At 40.2% G+C, this 20,610-nt stretch overlaps 1 protein-coding gene across 4 annotated transcripts in view; it reads right to left on the bottom strand.

The window, feature by feature from the left end:
• The window catches only part of sema6cb (semaphorin 6Cb), a 161,473-nt gene that overhangs the window by 119,601 nt on the left and 21,262 nt on the right, over positions 1 to 20,610 (bottom strand). The gene's annotated exons all lie outside the window — the stretch shown is intronic.

Raw genomic sequence — 20,610 nt, 5'->3', positions numbered from 1 at the left:
AGCCAAACACTGAGGTGATGAATAAATCACAATAAAGCACATACACATGTGCTAAAACCAGGAGGAGGCCAATTTATTTGGTGTATTTTTGGCTAGTTTGAAGAATTCTAGGACACATTTTGTGCACAGCTTCATGCTGTATTATTTGGTTAAGGTGCACACACCACTACTTATGGTGATGCTGGATACCTCACATTCACACTATTTCACAATATTGTCAGTGTGACATGCGTGACAATTGTGTGACTTAGGCTACGTTCACACTGCAGGTCTTAATGCTCAATTCCGATTTTTTTGATCAAATCCAATTTTTTTGTCTGCTCGTTCACACTACAAATAAAATGCGACAGCAAACGCGCTCTAGTGTGAACGCTCAAAGCGCCCGCATGCGCAAAAGAAGACGTCACACACAACGCGCTGTTTAGACCCAGAGCAAACAGTATTGTTTGACTGATGGCCCTTAATATAAAGACTTCGGACTTTACGTTTCCCAATTTTTGCTTTAAGTTATTTTGTTATTTACATAATAATGTAAATAACCTAATAATGATCCTTATTGATGTGTTAGAGAGGAGCGGTGCTTCAAAGGATAGTTGCAGATTTCTGTCAGAATCTGCAGATTATACAGTACAAATAAAATGTTCACGTTTCTCCAACGTTGTTTTCCCAACAGTTTCACTAACATCTACACTGGATGGCCAGGAAGCGTTCACGATGTCTTCTCCGGCGCTGATAATCAGCGTCTGTCTCGTGTCAGTGACGTAAAAGACGGATTTAATGCGACATGACCATCAAACAGCAGTCGCTTTCTAAAACATTGGATATGTATCGGATTCAGTACCACATACGAAAGTGACCCAGATCGGATTTGAAAATATCGGATTTGTGCCGTTCATACTGTCATACCATGATCGGATATGGGTCGCAAAGGGTCAAAAAAAAATCTGATTTGATGCGCTTTCGCCTGCAGTGTGAACGTAGCCTAACAATATTTCAAGCTTTTTATTTGAAATTATCTCTCAAAAAATTGGTTCTCTAATTCTTTAATTTTACTCAAGAGTTAATGCTCTAATATCAAATTGTTGTTACATATCTAAGCTTTCCCCCTTTTTTGGAAATAAGGACCAACAGCAGGAAAAAAGAAGAGCTCTCGCATTTTTTCCAAGAGGTCCATAAACGCTATAACGTTAATTTACTTTCTTTGCAGCAACGTCCGATATTATGTCACTCTGTTTCTCCATTGAAGAGAGTGTTTTTAAGGTTTTGTGCAAAAAGGATAACATCTAAGCATCAAGTATAATAAGTTAAGTACAGCGCCTGTACCAAAACAAAAATACATATACTTCAAAGGAACTATCCACTATTTGTTGTCTGCAATTTTCTGTTTTCTTTCAGTTCTGTACCCCCTGCCCTGCATGTCAGATTGCTCCTTGTTCTCACACACTAAATGTTTTCAGCTCTTTCTGGAAAGCACTGAAGGATGGCGAGTGACTATAGAGATGGGTTTTTTCTTTTTTTGTTAAATTGTTGCTTTGATCATTACCAATATCAAACCAAGCTAAATAAAAACAAAAAACTGTGTTTTTTGGGTAACATTTTCGAAGAGTTACTTCAAATTTTAAATTAGCTCTGTGGTGATATCGACTGTGTGTGAGAGAAGTACATAATAAAAAAGAAATCCCTATATTCCCTTCTAATCTCTATAGAAATGCATGTACATGATGGTCATAGCATTCAGGGTCTGAAAAGTAAAGCCATGGGGTACTAACTTAAACTCTTTGACGTTTGTGTGTGTCCTGTGTAGGGATGTAATGATACCAATTTTTACAAACCGATACGATACCGATACTTGGATCTGAGTACTTGCCGATACAGAGTACAAAAACCGATACTTCTACCACACACACACACACACACACACAAATGCAATGAATTGGAAGACAGGTTTTATTTTATTCTCTGCCGATAAAAAATAAAATCTTAATAAAAATGACCACAAAAAAATTTCAAGTGAAAAATAAGCTCTTCTGTTAAATTATTGCAGAGTCTCCACATTGTAATTTAACAAAATATCACTGAACTATTGGCACTGTCTTGAGCTTTCAGAATAATAAATAAACACTTCTGTTTGGAATAAAATAAATACAAATTAGGTTTGAGAATAAAATAAACTTTTAAATTATTGCAGAGTGTCCATATTGTAAACAAACAAACAAAATAACAAAAGTATTTGGCATTGACGAACGAACTCCTCATCAGTCCACTGTGCCGTTAAACCAAGGACTGACATCGCGAACACTCTGCTTGTCTTTACCTCTTCAGAAAGGAACTTCCTTTAATACTCACATATTTCTACATACTAAGCTTCTCTATATTTAACAAATCACTAGCACAGGATCTTGAGATTCTTGGTTTAGTTCACCTCTGTCAACTTTAGGCTTCATAAACAGCTCACTGCTTTAAACCTACTTTATTTCAGAGAGAAATCCTTTGCCAAAACCATCCTCATGGCAGTTTGGAAGTTGTGCAGGTGTTCTTAGACTAAAGCCGCCCATTTATTTAACTGTTGCTTTGGGATCTTTAAATTTAACTAACCGGTTTACTGCTTTAAACTGACGGTAATTGATTTGGTCAGACAGGAATTCTCCTCTAAACCCATCTAAAAACGGCAGCTTTAAGGTTGAAATAAAAATGCAAAAATAATCACATCAGCAATCATAACATTCGTGGTGGAAACAAAACTATCAAAGAGAAACTTCCACTTCCTTTGATATATTGAGAAACATTTAAATACGTCTTCATAAAAAAAAATATCAAATCAATCACTTTCGACATCTTGTCATAAGACGGTAACTGACCTGACAGAGAAAGTTCACTGGGCGCCACAGATTCTTGTAGTTAGATCTGCAGCACCCCCGAGGGCTCCGACACCTCCAACAATTCAGACCTTACACTGTCACCATGGTTACTACTGCCTGACACCTCTGGCAATGGCAAATAGACTGACCACAGTGGAACATTTGAGACGACATTGGCAGAGCCCGTGTGCATCGTCACACAATAAAGACCTCAGGGCATGAGGGAACACTGAGAGCCAGTTACACTTAGAGAAAGCAAAGAACTTCATGGACAAACACGAGGGTGAAAAGGAGGACGGCACTGGCAGGGTGTCCATCTCCAGCTGGCGTAACGTGGAATGTTAATTAGGCCTGCAATAACAAGACACCACCCTCTTAAATGTCACATCCTCGTGAGGAGAGCAGGGGATGGCGAACTTCTGTCAGGCAAAGGGTGGCGTGCTTTGTTTGCTTTTTCAGCATGGATTTCTCTTCCGTTGCCTCTACCCCAAGCATTTTCTCTTAACATTCTCCTGCTCCTGCCCTTCTATGCTGTTTACTCTGTGATGAATGGCTTCATTTCAGGTTGAGCTCTTTTTTTTTTAAAGCTGGAATAGATTACAATCAGTGCAATTGTGCAGAAATACGACTCATCTCACTGAAAAAGAAAAATAATTGAGGAGGGGGCAGCAGAGGATGGAAAATATAGAGTGCAACTGCACTTCACACTAATGCAGAAATTGTCAGACCCATCTCTGATGAAGGTGTTTTGGACTGCAGGGGCTCTTACAAAAAAACAAGGTCTTGATAAGAGCGCTCAGGGGCCAGGAGAGGATGTAAACAAATATCGCGGTGGTTTGTAATGAGACATGACACCGTGAGAATACTGTGGCCTTTCAAATGGCAGGCCTCGTTATCAGTCTGGTTTCACAGCCTCAGAGGGACAAAGATTCTGATAATGGGTCATCAGTAACGAAGGGTTGGACAGAAGACCTGCTGAAGCTTAATATGAGAGGTTGCTGAACTACTGAGCTAATGTGGGAGAGACACTTTACACAGTGTGTGCGGTTTTACCGTTGACATTTAAGTCTGTGGTTTTCCCGCTCGATCAGTTACTACATTTACTGGTACAGCAGCACACAGCTTCTTACACTAGCTATGTCCTTGTCCAACGTATCTGTCCTGGAAGCCAAAATTTGCAGAACAGCTCATTCTCCCGAATCAAAAGCAGCGGTGGATTGATTTTGTGAAGAGTCGTATTGATGTGTGTTATCACCACAAACATCTTCTACCACTGTGACTTTTTATGTTTTGGGGTTTTTCTACAGATTTTATTTTTGAGAATTTTAGCCCTTATTCACCCGGACAGTGCAGCTCAGACGAGCCACAGTGAAACCATACTGTGACCATTTTACATTAGGAACTTCTAATTTTTATTAAAGCCAGCTGGAATTTAAGGATTATCCCCTTATTACAATTAAATAAGCTCATACAAACCATCTTCATTGCCAGCATTTATCATTCCAACCCACAGCTACTGATGCACTGCTCATGTACATCCCAAATCCAAAAAAGTGTGGGCGCTGTGTAGAAAAACAATGTGATGACTTGCAAATCCGACACCCATGGGTCATGGTCACATATGGCTTCTTCTCTGCATGCTAGAGCTTCAACCTGCATTACATCAGAAACACTTTGCTTCTCTAAAATGCTTTTTTCTTTCTTTTTTTTACCCAATGAGCTAATTAGGTTAAGTGACATTTTGTCAGTTTGTTATAAAATGTTTCTCCAGCTCTCTCATTTCAGTGCCACTTATTATTTTAGTCTTTTGTTGCCCCATCCCAGCTGTTGTGAGACTTGCTGAATTGAACTGAATTTCCATCAAATTCAAAATAAGCCAGTATTATTCATAAAATACTAGAATTGCACATAGTGTACCAATTAGGGCTGTGCACAAATGGGCAACTTGATCCACGTAAGTCTTTTGAGCATAAATGGGACTATTAAAAATAATAAACTGGCATATGTATATCAAGATTTAGCAACAACATTAGCATTTTACAGTGTTTTGAACATAAGAATTAATGAACTAGAATAGAAAATTTGAATGATTAGATGAGCTAGTGGCAAATAGCAGAGACCTTCAATCATTTAATCTAATTAATTTTTTCCACTCATTCAAATTTGACTGGGTGTTTAATAACACATGAATCTGCCAAGTGACAAACCCAAAAGATATTAATGCTCGGAGTTCCCATTTCAGTTTCAGAATGTGCATTATCACAGTCGTATTATTTTTGATTATTTAAAGTTAATATAGTGCCTGAATGATGACCTAAGGAGACTATTCAATGTTAAGTAATATATGAATTACTTGAAATCATAATTGCCTCCCTCACAATTCAACTAAAATTAATCACATGTGGCAAGTGAATTGGAAAATGAATCCCTCCTGCTGGGGTGGAAAGAGAACCGTGATTTACAACAAGGAGGTTTTGTCCTGACAGTTCAATGATAATGAAAACTGAAAGGAAAGTTTTAGTGGAGGTGAGACAGAAATGGGTGAGAAAACGAAGGATTTAAGTGCAAATCTTTGAATTACATCCTAAATCAAGGAAAGACACTGGAGCAGCTGAAAGGCTGTGGTGGGAGGGGTTGTCGAGCAACAGGGTTTCCTCTGCTCTGTTCCAGAAGTTAAAAAAAAAAAAAAAATCTAAAATATTATTTTCCATTCTCCAGCTGGGCACCGAAGGAGTGTGAAAGGAGAATGAAATAAGTCTTATGCAGCACTGGAGCAAAAAAAAAAAAAAAAAAAACTGTCCAGGGTCTAAGGAGTTGAACGGTTTACACGCTGGCTGCCAGCTTACATTTCGTCTTAGTGTCACAATTTGTTGGGGAGCATCACGGATGCTCTAAAAAGAGTGGGCTCTCTCCCAAAGCCTTCCTGGCGGCTGAAGAGTTGCTAAACGTCACTCACGATCATTCAGCCACCAGGGAGAGGAGAGAGTGAAAACACAGAACGGAGTAAAAAGGAGAAAATGAAAGGAGGAAATAGAGAAAGTGACAGGAATCGACAAAGAGGAGAGAGGGTCGATGTGAAAAAACAAAAAAACAAAAGGAGTTAAAAGTTGAAAGGGAGACAGAAAGCGAAGGAAAAAAACACTTATGTATGCTAATCCTTGTCTCCTATGGCTCTTTAACCAATGTGAGAAAGGGTTAGAGCTGGGAATCGTGAAGGGATTTGCTATCCAAGCAAAGCACAAATAACTACAGGCCATGCTGAAGTATAGGAGTTTACAGACATCTTGATGCACGGCTCAGGTTTTGCTGCCAGGCTCGCAGTTGATCAGAACAAAGAGAGAAATTAACACACACACAAAAAAAAAAGGGTACTGTAAAACCGATGCCATCCAAGTGTACACGGCTGCTCTCATCTCTCATCCATCGGTAACAGAGAGCGTGGGAACTGCTTTTAGAGTGTTGAGCGGAGGTGGGAGACTGACCCTGACTTATCGAACAGTGCTCACAATGCACATCTTCATGCCTGACGTGGCCTCCAGCCAAATCCACGGCAAGTTTATAAATGGAACCCATCAACCTATATACATATTTCTCTCTGTATTGTTACATTACAGACACCATAAGAGCAAAAAAAGCATTGTTTGCATAACACAATGCACACTTTTTTGAGCTTGCTGACGTATTTATGACTTACCTTTGCTTTTTACTGTTACATAAATTAAGCTGTCCATTATTTTCCACTGCATGCACTGGGATATGACATATTAGTTTTATGATACTCAGGTGGGTTTTGTTTGGGTTCTTTTAGCATTAAATGGTGAGAGAGGTCAAGAAGGGCACCATCTACCTGGTTCCAACTGAGTTCTTGTGCAAATGATGCTAACGTCTCATAACTGCTGCCTGTCAGAAAGAGCCACAGCGAAACCAAATGTTTTCTATCAAGTATCACTCAGTCTGTAGATTGGTGCTTGCAGAAGGGACCTTATACACAAACCCTGAAGTTTCCGTTCACTCACTTAGCAAGTGAAAGATGTTAAACATGTCATCAATACTGAGATGCTCCTCTTGTAGCATCCGTGAATGACAGCAAAGCGCTGAAGAGGCCCCTTTCTCTGAGCTGACACTGCTGATTTGAATTTCAAAACATGATGTAAAACGGTGATTAAAAGCCAATTACAGCTTGTGCCAATGAAAAGTCAATTAAGCGTTTCAGGGCCTGTGAAAGGGTTTTTGCCAAGGTGATGACAGGGAGGAGCAGAGAACAGAAGAGAAAGGGAGGGGTACCAAAGAGAGAAGCAAAGAGAAAAATGAAAGAACAAACAGTTGAGCTGAAACAAGGACAGCAGGCAATATTTGCATGAATGTAGCATTAAACCATCAGACGTGTATGTTTCTGCTGAAGAGACAGGATTTCTTTCGTCTCTGCCATCATACAGTCATAAATTATAAAAGGTTGCTTAGAGGCTGCATTTAATTAAGAGTCAAAGCCACTGGCAATATGAGTGGGAATGTTTTCCAATAAAATCCTAATGAATAAATAAATAAATAAAAATCTCCAAACTGCCACCCTCTTACACAAATGACTAAATTACAGAGCCCTAGAATTTCCCTCCCGGACAAATGTCAGCTGATTGTTTCTGTATTTCTTAGTTTTACACAAGTAATAAACTGTGAAAAAGAAAAAAATTAATTAAAAAAGGCACTCAGGCATTGTTTTGCAAACTTCTTAATCACACGCCTGGATTCTGCGAGAGTAGCCGTGTTTTCCATGTTGAAATCCAGTAGCAGTGACAATGCTGCAGCACCACTGGGAGGCATGGCTGTAGCTGAATACAGTGCTGCTTTCCTTCATACCGTGAACCAATATTTAGTCCCAATAGGTACCCCAAACAGATATTTTTTTTTAAAAAAGGTAAGTTAGTGTTTAATTATTGAGAAATGCACGAAAGAAAACAAAAAACCAAACAAACAGAACAATCTCCAACTCTAGAGGGTTGTTAAACCATCATAAGGACGTATGAAGTGAGAGGTGATCATTTCAGAGCGGTGCCAGCTTCAGATTAATGTCTTTTGAGAGGACCCTAGTTGTTGCTTTGCTGCCTTTTTGTGCTATGAAAAGCCCCAAGAAAAAAACATGACTTATGGAGCGAGCTGCAGACAAGTTATACAGCGAGCCTACAACTTGGCAGTCAACAACTCCACTCCCCGCCTCAATTTACTTTGTCACTCCATCCCTCCCTCGCACAAATCACCACCAATCAGCTCATGCAGACAATCAACAAGATTCCACTCACGCACACACCAGCACAAGCACGCAACTGTAATCAAGCGAACAACCCACTGTTTACAACCCAGAGTTTTTCTTCCGTGATCTGAGGTTTTGATAAAGGCTGTAGCAATAAAGACTGGAGTTATTTAAGGGAAAAAGATCAACAGCATATTGGTTGGGTCACTGACACTGCAAGGGCCAGATGGTCATCTAGTCTGGCTTGTCCTCTCTCAACAGCCTCTGTCTCTGTATCCAATTTGTTTCGTGTTATTTGCAGGAACAAGCGCTGGACTCTTGTACTGTTTTTTCCCCTACATGAACTCCAGGAACTTGTGGCCTTTCACATGTGCAGTATAAGAAAGATAGAAGCCGAGTTACAAGAAGCTGCTTTGGAGGAACCCTGAACCTCGTGAAGGATTTAAAAACAAAAATCAGCAGACAATCGATCATGAGTCAATACTGCTCAATACAACAGGTTTGGAAACTGGCCAAGAACTGGTTTATAATTGCTGACTCACAGCACACGCCTAAACTTATTTATGTTGACAAGAACTTAATAAGTGCTTTTCATCTCAATGTTTAATAGGGTGTAGCCTTGCCTTCATGGACACGTCTGGCTGTTTGGAAAATTAAGTGTTGCCAAGATTGTAAAAGAGACAGAAAGAAAGAAAAAGATATCACTTTATTTTGCTGACCAGTGCTGTCAGAGTACTTTATTGCTCTATGCAAAGTCACACCTTCAAGAAGAACTGGCAGGCAACATATGGTAAATGCATCTTGGACTTTGTCCTACTAACCAGTTTTGCAAGAGTTCAATGCAACAGACAGAAGCCAACGCCAACAGCCATTTTGCTGCCTCATTGAAAATCTTCATGCACCTGGAAGTGATTTTAAACCTCAACCACCGAGCACACATGAACATTTAATGACTGTGAGGCACGGAAGATTAGGACTTAAAGAATTAGGGACAGAAGCCCTAAAACAAGCCTTTAAATGTTAAATCTTAACTTTGCACTTGCTGCAACTTGATACTTTCGATTGTTACTTCAGGCATAAGTCCTTATACGTCAATCACATTTGTAATCAACAAATCAAACAGGGCTGTTAAATATAACGATATATATCGGATGAAGATATGAAAACGTCTATCGTTTCAAAATGCACCATCGTTGTTTCATTGTGTCGCAAAATAAACTGTTTACGGCAATATTTTTTTATCGTTTTGATGGTACTGTAGTGGCTATATTCATTTCTTAAAGTTCTCTCTTTCTCTTATGTTTAAAGTAACTACACTACAGACGGACAAGCGACTGTTTTGACGCGTTGTCATAAGTAACGACAACGGTAAACCCAGCCTGTGGCTCCACCGTCCGCTTGTTTATTTTCCACATAAACCTTTCACAATAGAGCTGAAGATCCTGTTGAGATTTTTCAAAATAAACTGAAATGATGAGAAACAGAAAGACAACTCAAAACAAAATAAACCTTAGACTCAAACGTTAGAACAGGCTTTTCCCAGCAGCACGCCGTGTAATAAATACTCAAAGAAAATGGCGGCCGTTACAACTTCTAAAAATGTATAGAGCATAGGAGCTACAGTGGTTCCATTCCACTGTTGTGGATGGCAGTTGGTGACATCAGTCTGCCTTTTGCTATGGAGATCTGCTGTGAGCTTAAGGGTCACTATAAGTAGAACCAGCAGCAGCAGGTGGAAATCTAATACATGTGCCACCACAGTGCGCAAACTGAGGCTGCAAGCCAGAATAAGGAGTGGAGCAGTCCAAGAAGGCGGTGTTGCAGTTTTCCCAAAGGACGACAGTCTCACTGGAGAAGCAGCTGATTGCACCGCTCTGTTATTTGTAACAATGCCCTGTTATTTATTTGCTGTAATGGGCAATATTTTACACCTTTGCCAATGGCACAGTCGTAACACATACCTCTAATGCACCACAGCTGCGCACCTTTAATATTTTATGTTCAGAGCAGTCGTGAATATTTGTCACACTGCATTTTTGCAACACCTTTTTGATGAACGATAGAAAGAAAATGTTCCACAACAATTACGACTGTGACGCAAATACTGTTGCTTTGTACATTTTTTAAAAATATTTTGAAACTGCTGCATCTGTTAAAACTCTGGGGAAAAAAGCTCTGGAGAAAAAAAAGCTTTCTGTTTATTATCTGGCAGGTGTACTGACAGCTGATGGCTGTGGGATGAGTAGACAAGGAACCATGAAACAATAGAAGACAGATGCAAATTTATGTGTCTTCTTTCTCTCTAGTTTATGTGTGATCATGTCCACGCTTTCCACAAGCCAAACACACCAAGAGCAGCCTTGCTGGAGCTCAGCTTTTGATCGTCAATGTCTGTCCTTTGGCTAAACGGGCTTTGATGGGGGGGGGGGGGGGGGGGGGGATGTGAGTTGTTTATGTTGCTCAAGAGGCAAATTTAATTTAATATGGGCAGTTGTAAGCACACTAGCATGCAGAAGCCAGGCAACATCCCCTACATTAGTGGTTGTGGAGCAGAGAGTGATGGGAGTGGGGGAGGGGGGAGGGGATGTGCAGAGAGGGCACTGAAACTGGATTTTGTTCCATTATGCAAAATAACAATAGCCAGAGACCCTTGGTGTATTGCGGTAAGCTGCCTAGACTGTGGCCAAAATGATTCGGCCACAAGGAAAAATTTTGGTGCCTGCTGGGCCAAACCTTAAAAACTCTGCATGACCATCCATAATTTCTCTTCTGAGAAGAGAGAGTTCACTCCTAGCTGAAGAGCTCCAGCATGGTTCAGTTTTATTACCATTTGAAAAGGGAGAAGATGAGTGCAATAGCAGGGGGCACACAGCTGAAAGAAAGGCTAAAGGGGTGCATGGCAAGGGAAGGGCGGCTGACTTGTTGAACTTGGCACATGGATGAGCTTCATCCATCAACGGGGCAGCGAGCTACTCCCTATTCAGTTTTTGCCCTTGAGACAACACCGGCATGGTTGGAGTTGGTATTATGCAGTTGGAAAGCATATCCAAAGCTTGTGCAGAGAACTGAGAAGACTATAACAACCTCGGGGAGAAAAAAAATCCTCCCACTGTGCTCTACTTGTAAAAATAAACTCCCATGCTGCATATTCTACCCAAGCTTAGTAGGAGACAAAACACCAATAACGCTGGAATTTCAATCTACTCCTTTATGATACTATGTATGTTTTCTGAATTATGCATGTGACCTCTGAGTAAAAATCAAGTGATGAGTAATTTATGAGATTATGGGGTGGTAGAGTACCAGCAGTGTAAAAACTGGTAACAGAGCTTAAACGAATTGAATATACACCATACAAGCCATCATCTAGTTTCTGTACAGTAAAAACCGTATAGTCAGAAAACGTGAACTTGAGATGAATGGCAAAAGATGTGAAATACTGGCTTTCAAAGTTATTTGAGGAGTTGTTTAAGGAAGTATATAAATCTGCAGTCCGGCTCCAAGCTGTGGAAATAAAATTATGGTAAATTTCCAAATCATTCTGCTGAGACTCAAAATTACAGCAAGGATGTGCATTTTGAAGCCGTTTTTCAAGCTTGTGTGAAACACAATGACCACAAGAATACACCTAAGAAGAAATGCGGCAAGCCCAAGCTTACAGAATGGAAAAATAAAAAGGTTCACTCCCTTGCGTCCCTCTACCTGGGTTGTTTTCTCAAGAACAGGTTTTTTCCACCTGGGGGCAGGTGCTAACAGCCAGGCAGGTAAGTAATGACACCTGTTTCCAACTGCTGGGTCGCAGTTGCTCTTTGCCAGCAGTTGCCTCACTTCTCCCTTTTTAGCACAGTCCCACGTCCATTTGGAAGCGGATGGAGCTCTACACACACGCACAAACACGCACTTGCATGCAATCACACACCCACGAGCCTGCAAATTTAGCCAAGTTATTTCATGGAACACTGAAGCACAAGCAGTGAGCACAGAAGGTAGACTATATGCTGCACAATGGCTGGTGAGAACAGTTGGTTGGTCTACAGCGGCGAACATTTCCGGAGCCTTTGGGTTACTACTACGGATTGATTATCACTATGCTCGCATTTAGTGACTCATCTCAAAGCCAGAAATACATTTGTTTCCTAAAAATGGAAGAAAAGGCTTCTGAAATAACAATTCAACCGCAGAGAATGCCAGACTTAACAGCTTCTCGAAGCAATGAGTCATGCTTCGTCAAATGTAAATAACCCAAGAAATATGGAGCAAAAAGCTTTCTGCAGATACAGAAGTTTCTAAGTTATCATTTATTTCTGAGACATATCACAAGAACTTCTGATCGGTTTTTCAAAATCTTTTTAAGTACACATTTTAGGCCATTTAGACAATTCAAGTATGCCACTGATTTTGGACTTCCCACATTATTCTGCAAACTGGAGGTGTACTCCAAAAAAAGAAACAGGGAACCTTTATAGTGGGCCTATTTTCTCACATATATAAATAATAGTTGTTTATATTAAACGTGACGAGTTTCAAAGACCCAGAGATCCCGCTGAAGACTTGGAAGTCGATGCACATTGGTCTGTTTTGCTTGCTGAATTGCTCCAATAATACATTTGTTTAGAATAAAATGGTGTTACAGAGCGCCTCAGCAACCCCCTTTTTTGAAAATAATGTAGTCAGAGTATGTGAAAGTTATTCTTGCTATTCAAAAGCTCAAGATTTAAGACAGTTTCAATTATTTAGTGTTTCTGGCAGTTTTTTGGCTCAGTAAAATATGTGAACTGGGTCAGCACAATGTCAGTGAGAACAGGCAGGATTAATATGGTCATTTCAGACCATTTCTGGCTGCGAGTCCAGAAGCTACACCTACTGCTCAAGTATTCTGTCTGTGACATCCAATCAGAGGGAAGTTGTCTTAAAGGGAGGGGGATGGACGTGAGAATGATGTGTTTAGAGCAGTGAAAGAGCTGCACCACAGCAAAGTATGAGATGTATATATTTTTTTAGGAGTCACAAAATCAATACATGAGCATAACAGTTCTCCTTACAGAAACCTTAAAACAGTTAAAAGCTCCAAATTGCATCATGGTCTCAATCCACTCATACACGATGCTCTAAGAACTGGTTTGTAACTGACGAGTAATAGGTGTGCCCCCCCAAAATAAAAGCGTGTTTTGGGTTGGGAAAGTTGCTAGCTGATGCAAACACTGCTTGAGGACAAGTAAATGATTCCTGACATCCCGAGCTCCAAGTGCTGATGCCTTCATCTGAAGGGCACAAACAATCTGGTGTTCTTTAGCGCCTTGTGTTGACAGGAGGCTGGGAGCCAAGAGCTGGACACCTCAGCAAAAACATGCTTGACAGGACAGGGTGAGTGTAATAGATTTGAAGTTCTCCTCTGTGGAAGATTTGGGCAGCTTTTGGTTTAAAATACTTTTTTTTTTTTTTTTTAAAGTTTAAGGGTTTTAGCTTCACCGCTATGACTCTCACCGTTATGAAAAACCTCCAACTGCACAGTCTCTGATCATCCTTTTTCCCCCCCGTATTCTTACCCAAACTCAGTAAAGCAATGATCACAGCCCCGCGGTGCAAGAGCGTCTTAGCTATGGCAGATAAAGGCTGGGAGATTGTCAGTAATGACGGGTCCACCAGTGCTGAAACTTCCCATAGCTGCTTGTTTCAGCAGTAATTACGATGGGGGAAATGGTGCACCGTGACTGGCTCTAAAAAGCTTACCAAGCCTTTTGCTTGTGATGCCGTGTCAACTTTTCTACGGTAGGCAAGTCAGTCGGATGAGTAAAAAGGGGACTTAAAAGCTAAACAAAACATGTGAAACAAAGAGGTAAAAAGCAGAGGCGGCAAGTTGTGTACTGAGGGATGTGGGGGCTGACGAAAGGGAGGGGGAAAAGGGAAAAGGCCCTAGAGTGATGAATAGGGATGAGATTAGATCATTGATGCTCAGTATGCTCCAATCACACAAGTTGAAGAGTGAAATGATAAGACAGGTGAAAAGAAATACAAGAAAGAGGACAGACCGATGGGCTGTAAGAGTCAGGCGGAGTGATTGAAAATAACCGCAAACAGGAAGAAAGGACTGACAAGTAAGTGTGTGTGTGTGTGTGTGTGTGTGTGTGTGTGTGTGTGTGTGTGTGTGTGTGTGTGTGTGTGTGTGTGTGTGTGTGTGTGTGTGTGTGTGTGTAGCTGTACCACAAAGAGAATTCTATCATCTTTTCTTCCCAGTGCCACTTTCTCTGAAGCTGGCCCTCAGTAATCACCTTCCTCACCCTCTCAACTGCTTCATCCTCGCCTTCTGTTCTTATCCCATCCGCCCACTCTCATCCCCTGATCTTTGAGGTACACAGGTGCTTATGAGGAGAGCGCTTAACCCCCCTCTCCATGGATCAGCCCTGCAGACGGTGTGTGCTGATGTGTGGAGAAATTCAGGAAGCGAACGGGAGCTGTAGAAAGAGTGTTCTGCTGCTTACGCCCACAAATGGGCAGAAATTGGATACTAAGTGCAGGAGTCAAGCCCGCCGAGAAGGGATGAATGAAGATGAACTTATTTCAAACACCCACACATATGTAAAGATATGGGACGGCCAATATTATTAAAAACGGTAGGTGTTGAGGTGTTCTGGAACAGAGGGGGATGGCGATGTCTTAAGCTGACTACCACAGACATTCATCAGTCATGATCAGTCTCATGGTAACGACGGCTGAAAGTAGCTTAAATCAAATCACAGTGGTGCAGAGAAAAATGGCATTCAGGTAAATATCTTTTTTATAAGATTAGAAATGAAAAAAACTAGGTCATTCATATTCATTGGTTCTCATAGATATAAACACTTTTATTGAGGTAGAATACCCAAGAGGCTCAGAATGTATTTTTATGCAAGTAAATCACATTTGCATACTTTACAGTTGCACTGCTGAACCCCGGGATATGGAAAAAACAATTTACAAGCTGGGGTGCATGAGTTATCGTGATGAAACATTGAGTTGATTAGTTGCTCGCAGAGTGTGGTGATGTAGCCAAAAAAATATTACCTCAATTTGATATACATGAGCAAGACAATAATAAAAAACAAATAATAAATCACAACCATCTGTGGGGCTGGCATTGTTATACATACGAGTAATTATGGGTTAACTCATGTAGCTATGGACTTCGATGCTTAATATTTCAGCCTCAAAATAGTAACAACACAAATGGAAGAGGAATGTACTCCATACAAACTAATTCATCTGCTCCTTTGTTTTGTTACATTCTGTTGTTGTTATATGTTAAACACCCGAGTAAAAGTCATAGTTCTCAGATAAGTTAAAGGTTCTCATTTCCAAAAGTCTCAAAAAGCTACTCTAAACATTTGAATAAATAATCTAAAATGATTGGAGGTTTAACAAATAATGAAAATAATTGTTAGCGTAGCACACAGAAATCCCAACCGTGTCCTTTTTGCCACTGAGCTGTTGTTAATGTGTTGATATGCCCAAAAAAAAAAAAAAATAGAGAAAGAAAAATGGCAATTTGCTATTACTCTAATACAACAATCAGCAAACAAACTGATTACTTAAAAGCAGAGGGCATCAATTTAACCATCTTAATTTGTCAGCGACCAGCACTTCAACAAACAAGCTCCATCAAACTGAAGCTGAGTACATTTGCATTCCAGCAAACAGCTTGCAATTACCCGTTTAGATGGCATGCGTTGGCAATTAATATACCAATCTTCCTTAATGCCCCACCTAGGGAATTTGTAAACATCAATTTAAGAAATATGAGAGGCTCTCGGATAAAGTGCCTCCTGCTCTGCAGCAGTTACGGCGTGCTCTTCGCAGTAAAAATATAATAATCTCATTGGAAGTTGAAAAGTTAACATCTCCAAATCAACCAACTCTTGAGTTCGTCTGTCCTCAGGGCATCAGTTTTAAACACTTTGTGACTAACATGTTTCAGCACGCTTGCATTGACATTTTGTTACACAACTGCCAAAGCTTCACAGCATGTAGTTGCAATCAAAATGCAGGTCAAGTTTGGAAGGTTGGTGTTGTTTGACCCACACAATAAAGGAGCCAGAAAGCAGGGAATCCACAGACCTCCTGGACAATACTCACTCTGTTACATGACTGTTTGTACTTTTGATGTTAACTAGACATGTAATAGTTTGTTACGCCTCCATATGATACATCTTTGACATTGTTTTAACCTTTATAATGTGGCTTGAATTTCACCTGGCCCAAGTGCATCTCCTGGAAGCAAAATATAAAATCACTTCATTTACTGTACCTGCAGGGTGGATGTCAATAAAACCTAAAGCTGTGTACTTGACATCCATGTGATCCCTCTCCATTTAATAATAATAATAATAATGATTTTTTTTCTTTAACATAGAAGTATACATAAACTCGGATTGTTAAACTTTCCTGTAAGCACCTTTGTTTCAAGTCATCGACCAGTGCTATCTGAGCTCAATATGCCAAAATTAAACCATTTAAACCTTAAAGCGTATAAGAAAAAAAAAAAAAACACATTAAACTTTTCTGCTACGGTTCAGACCAAAGTAAACAGATTGCAGGTCTTCTGCACCATGAGCATATTGATAGCATCTAAAATCCATTTAAAGTAAGCGGTACTAATGACATAAAATGAACACAATGAAACTCCATAACAGCAGTTACTAAGGAAACCATGGTTAATTACATAATCCTCCTAGTTGAGCTAAAACTAACCAACCTTCATGAAGGGTTACCCCAGGGTGAAGCTTAGAAAAGCTTGATGACATCTCGCACCCGCTTGGTTAAAGGGGTGTGAATTAGATCTGACTGACGCAATATATATTGACTGCACACTTCCCTGAACACCAAAACAGGGAATCATGTAAAATCCTAACCCTGTGCCTCGTCTTCCCCAAGAGTCCACTTAAAGTAATTACCATGTTGCTGGTGAATAGGGAGTACCAATAAACCTGCAATCCTGGTTCCTTGTAGTCAAGACCTTAAATAAAATAACTTATTAAATATTTTTTTAAAAGCTATATTTAAAAAGCCAGACAAAATCCAAATAAGAAAGGATACACAATGGCCTAAAGGGCTTAAAGAAAAGATGAAATACAGTGTGACCATTGACTCGGTTTTTTTTCTTGGGTTGTTTTTAGCCAATATTTTGTTACATTAAAGGACAGCTGGCATCAGCAGTCTACTGAAAGACCAAGTAAGACTGTAAGAAAAAAGCAAAAGAAAATAAAAGGATTTACAAGCCATCTCGAGTTTTTTCTATCAAGATTTATGTAAAACTACTTAAAACTGATTTCTGACATTGGCAAATAAGAATCGGAATTATTTTAAAAATATATCCTTGAAGTGTGTCTTTCATTTTTCTCATTTTCATTAGATTAATCTATTCCAAGTAGTAAAAAAGCATTTTTAAACACAAACTGAGACATTATGGCTTCAAGGATGCAAAGAGCTTTAATTGCTTCCACGAGCTGTGTGTCGCAACACGCATGCAAACTCGCATGCAAATTAAGTTCCCGTCTGACTTTTCAGAGTGAACATGCGTAGTGCTTGTCAACACATCACAAAGCCAACTACACACTTCTACACAAAATTTCAATAGCAGACATTTTTCTTCATCTGGAATGATCTCACTCTAATCTCTCTCTGTCATCTGAGAATTTAACAAAGGATCAGCATTCAAAGGCATTTCCAGCAAATTAGACAAATTTGCCAGCAGAATAAAGAGTAATGGACAAAAAAAAAACTAAAAAAAAAAAAAAACTGGCACAAAACGTCAGTGCTGAAGCTCTAACAAAGACTAGTCTAATGACAGAACCAAACTCTTGAGCACCTGTGAGTCCAACTGGGCAATGCTAAATTGATGACAACCTGATAAGACTAGGCCAACATAAAAGGAACGCGTAGAGAAAAGAGTTCAAAATCTATTGATCTTTCAAAGTAAACACACTTTCTAAAATAATAGGGAAAAAATACCACTTCCCTTTTCGTTGTGCATTTTGGCAGCAGTTCTTACAAAAGTTAAAAAACCTAGCATGATTGATTTTCTAAAGAGGTAAAAGCATACGTAAGCTTTTAGTGTTTTTATCACGAATCTTGCATCAATTGTGTGTCTATTATTACTTTGCATGTTGGTGCCCCACATTGTTGCATAAGGGTATTGTTTTTTCTTTTTACATAGAAATCATAATCCAAAAAAGCCACCACCTCTAAGGTCTTGTCTTTACGATCAACAAAGTCTCTCCTGTGAGACCACAAATTCTTCAGTGTCACCTCATAAACAGCAAAAGAAATAGCTGAGGTGAACCCCTTGCAGTCTTTGCTTGCGGTGGACCCAATTTTCTCCCACCTCCTCTAGTCCCTGTATCCTTGTAACTTTGAAGTCCAGCCAGCTTTGAAAAAGGCTGCAATCTCCCTGCCATGACCAGGCAGAGGATTAGCCAAGCCCTGCAGGACCGAGTGGAAAGAGGACGAAAGAGGGCTGGAGGAGGAGTAACGCCATTTTCCACAACGGTTGTATATGTGCAAGCAGCTCTCCCTCCAGCCAGAGCCGTGGGGGATTAGCAAGCTACTAAGGAAGCAGAAAACAGACCTCCAAGCCCCCTTTTTCATGACTTCCACAGAAACCAATTTACAGCAGAGAACTGGGGGAGGCCGCTAATTCTCCCCATAACCGCCTCCTGCTTCAACTCAAAATCCTTGTTGTGTCACTCACAAAAATCTGCTTTTGTGAAACTGCAAACATTTTCAGAATACCAAACTCAAGGAAGCACGCATCTACAAAGGATTCAATTATTGATATGGGAACTTCATTGACTCAAAAGTAACATTTCAATGTTCACAGAGCAGGGGAAAATAAGCAGTTAAGCTCCTAATCTCACCATCACACTTGATACGATCGGTCACGGGGGAAGTCACCCTGGAAAGTTTGTTTTCCCATTGTGAGGCAAAACAAAAGAGATTACTCATCTTTTATCCATATGAAGTGGTAATATTTGTCTACACTTTGAGCTTGTGCATTTGCAAGTTGTGCATTCATTGCATCACAAACAAAATGCATTAAAAGCAGACCGTATTGTGCAGTGTGCTAAGTACGTGTCTAAATGTGTCACAGTGAGCTAATGACAAAAGCGTACATTTCAGAGGAACTTAGCAAAGAGGTCAGGACATTTCCTCTACGAGCGGAGGAATCCAAAAAGACTATCAAGCATTTACCAGTTACGATACAACAATGAACACATTACCAGCACCTCATTGAACTTAGTAAATCTACAGGATCTCAGGATATAATACAGCAGCAAGTAACAGCAGCATAGCTTAAAAGAAGCAACAATGAGCCTTGGTTTAAAAGAAAAGGCAGATCCATATACTGCTGCTTTCCCATCAGCGCTTTTCAAGTAATGGGGTCTTTTGTCTTATCTGTGACTGAAAGGAGCTTGAGGACTTTGGCCTTCATCCCTTTGTTGTTACAGAGTCTCTTGTGGAAACGGCGGATTGGCCCATAGGCGTGGGTGTGTGAGGAAGAGCTAGGCGGCCATGCAAGCACATCAGACTTCAGCGGTCTTAATAAAGCTTCCCTCTATCCACCCCTGAGATCTCCTCACCCCAATTATTCGCCTGACACCTCTACCCTCCTCCATCTCCTCTTATTTCTCACAGCAACCCCCCCCCACCCTCAGCTCACCATCCAGTTCCCAGCTCTGATCAAGGCTGTCCCTTTGCTGTGCTCAAAGCCCCAGAGGCCTGAACAATATCAGGCTGCTGGTGACGTTCGCTTCACAGTCTGCTGCTTGAATTGCATCAGGAGTGTGTCTCTTCTAGTATTGACACAAAATCACTACTGTTCAGCCAGCGACAGTGGAAAGTTCACTCCAAATTTAAAATAAAGTCTCGTTTCTTTCCACGATCCAGAGAGAATCAAGAAGACGTGACCAAATAAGATATTCTCACAGAAACCCTTAAACACTGGGTTTAAGAATGCGCATGCTGACACCTGATACTTCCCAGTGTTTAGAGAGCCCAACATTGCACAGTGAAGCAAAGATGAACAAAACTCTTAACTTATGTTTACATTCAGTTTCTTTGTCTATTATTAACTGGCATGAATCGTAAACTATGGAAAATAGCATAAATAAATCCATCATGCATCTGTATTCACACATAAAATGCAGTTCAGTACTTTTCTAGACATTTTCTGATGCTGGTGCAAACATCCAAAACAGTTTGTTGGACCATTAAATAAATTAAATGGTCTTTATGCAGAGTTACATAGTACAAAGTCTGTGTGTTGTACTTTTGCAATTTGCACTAATGCAGGAACAGCATGGTTAATAGTTCAGCAAATTCACAGCCAGCTAGTGGTTACCTCCTGCAGACTCTGCCGAGGCAGCACCCTTGCCTGACAAAAAAAACTCCTGCTTTGGGTCCTGAAGTGCAAAGGGGCAATTGTGCACAGTGTGCTGACCTTTTTCTTCCAAAAATGTATGCAGTACATGTGCG

The sequence above is a fragment of the Neolamprologus brichardi genome, chromosome 11 (genome assembly GCF_056152115.1).
Source record: "Neolamprologus brichardi isolate AB-2024 chromosome 11, ASM5615211v1, whole genome shotgun sequence".
NCBI classification, from domain to species: domain Eukaryota; kingdom Metazoa; phylum Chordata; class Actinopteri; order Cichliformes; family Cichlidae; genus Neolamprologus; species Neolamprologus brichardi.
The sequence above is the reverse complement of the archived record's forward strand: the minus strand, read 5'-3'. Positions and strand labels throughout refer to the sequence as shown.